This window comes from Prionailurus bengalensis, chromosome E1 (assembly GCF_016509475.1).
Source record: "Prionailurus bengalensis isolate Pbe53 chromosome E1, Fcat_Pben_1.1_paternal_pri, whole genome shotgun sequence".
Lineage (NCBI taxonomy): Eukaryota > Metazoa > Chordata > Mammalia > Carnivora > Felidae > Prionailurus > Prionailurus bengalensis.
In genome coordinates this window covers 56,266,182-56,268,662 of record NC_057347.1, presented here as the reverse complement: position 1 = coordinate 56,268,662, position 2,481 = coordinate 56,266,182, and positions in this window count along the sequence as shown.

The window sequence follows — 2,481 nt, the reverse complement described above, 5'->3', positions numbered from 1 at the left end:
TTCCTGCTTTCGGTGGTTTGGGGTACGTACCCAGAAACAGAATTGCTGGGTCATATGGGAATTCTGGTTTTAGTTTCTTCTGGAACCACTAGTCCACAGAGGCTGCACCGTTTTATATTCCCACCAAGGGTTCTCAAGCATTTGGGTAGGGGACAACTCTGAGGAGGGAGGAGGAGGGGGAGTTCTTCATCCTAAGGGCGAAGACATCTGTGATTCAAGAAAGGTTGCTCAAGGTCTGACCCAATTTCAATATACACCGTTTGAAATGTTCGATAAAACACCAGCACATCCAAATTTACGCGCACACACCCCGCCAGGAGAAACCGAGCTAAGATTTTTTCTGCCCACAGATATGAAGATAAAGTTACTTAACAGACTATATGGGACACGTATAAAAGTTAAATTCTTTATTTCATTCACATTTCCTTTTTAGCTCAAATAGTGAAAAAAATTTAAAAGAGGAGCTTCGTGTTACCCATCGTCTAGAGAGACCACCAAGATCGACACTATGTATAAACATAAAAAAAAAAAAAAGAAGAAGAAACTGAGTAAAAGCCAAACCCCAGGAAACTGAATGTGAGGACAGAATTTCAAGCAGGTACTACCACACAGATCCATGCGACCCAGCCCGGAAGTCACGTTCCTGGCCACGCACCTCCCTCCATTTCATTTCCTTCTTGAGTTCCCAGGAATCCTCCTGGTGGGGATGAGATATAACGGCTTTCTTGGATGAGGGCAGGCTGTGTCGCTCACAGAAGCTACTTAACCTCCGCCAGCCTCATCGTGCAGACCCATTAGGAACAAATGGGGCGAGGGATGTGGGAACGTAGGGCCCAGTGTGAGCTTAACTGTACGAGTCTAAGCCGGGTTCGATAAGCAGCCTTGGACGATGGCGATGGTCCCGGAGGGTCCCTGACTCGAGGTACTCCCTCCCTGAGTAACACTCCCTTCCAGAGCTGGTGACTTGTGGCTAACAAAGAGAGCAGAAGGGGCGGAACTGTCTCTTTAGAGATGCAGTTACAAAAGACTGACTTCTGTCTCGCTAGCATTCCCTGGCTTTTCTCGTTTGCTTTCTTTGATGAAGACAGCGCCCTAAACGAGGAACAAGAGAGGTGGCCTTTGACCAACAGCCAGTGAGAAATGAAGACCCTTATCCAGCGGCCTGCGAGGCGCGGGCTCTTGCCAACAACTGCAACAGAGAGCTGAGAAGAGGGTCCTTCCCCAGCTGAGCCCAACCCAGCCCCGTGACAGACCCTGAGCCCAGGACCCAGCCTAGCCACGCAGATCCCTGACCCACGGAAACCGTGAGATAGCAAGCGTGTGTGGTTTTAAGTGGCTAAGTTTTTGGGTCATTTGTTACACCACGATAGAAAACTCCTACACCTGGGTCAGCGGTCATGTGCGTAAGGAGACCGCAAAATCATTTGTATTAATTCTGAAATAGCACTTACAAACTATTTATGTAGCATCAACGCACAATGGAATTTATCTCAACCTGGAGAAAGAAAACCAAAACTTTATACAACCAGGAACAAAGGAGCGCAGTGCTCCACATGAACTAAATTTCTCTAAGGATTCTGGCTAACTCCAAGGGTTTCTGACTCCCTGCAGTCTGAAAATCATACTCCATCGAATTTCTTCGGGTTTGTATGCCAACTATAAACATCTCTAAATTTCTAGCAGGTTTTTAAGAAACAAGAGGAAACAAGGAATTATCTGTCCTCTTGGCTGAACGGACCTTGCCGTAAAACTTCATTTGTACAGTAAACCATCACAGTTAAAAGTGAGCTCTCCCGTTCGTAAGAAATGTCCAAACAGGCAAATCTAGAGAGACGGAAAGCACAGGAAGGTTTGCTAGTGCTAACCCAGGCAATGGGGAATGACTGCGAAAAGGCGTGGGGTTTCTTTTTGGGGTGATGAGAACGTTCTAGAATTCGATTGTGGTGATAGCTGTACAACTTTGTGAATAGACTTAAAAAAAAAAAAAAAACCACCCACGAAACTACACTTTCAAATGGTGAATTCCATGGTTTCTGAATCTGAATTCCATGGTTTCTGAATGGTTTCTATGTCGGTTAGAAAGAAGCCGCAAGCAATCTCTCACGGAGGAAAGTTAATGTTTCCATTTAAGCGTCTCCCCAAACAGCCGTACGGCGTTAGTCGTGGTGTCTGCTCTCTGTGACGGGAGCCCTGCTGCCACAGAACTGCTGTCGCTTTTCTTTCTTTCTTTTTTTTTTTTTTTGCATTGCATCTTCTAGGACGATACTAGCCAAAATCCTCCTCTGGTAAATGTGTGTGTGTGTGTGTGTGTGTGTGTGTGTTTTCAATGCATTTTTGTTCATTTACACATTAGATTCATTTTTAAGACTTTCGACGATTCTCACCTCATTTTATAATAACTAGCCAGTCCTTGCTATGAATGACAAGGTAGGACAACTTACCAAAACAAAACATTTAGGGAGGAAGAAAGTGCAAATCTTG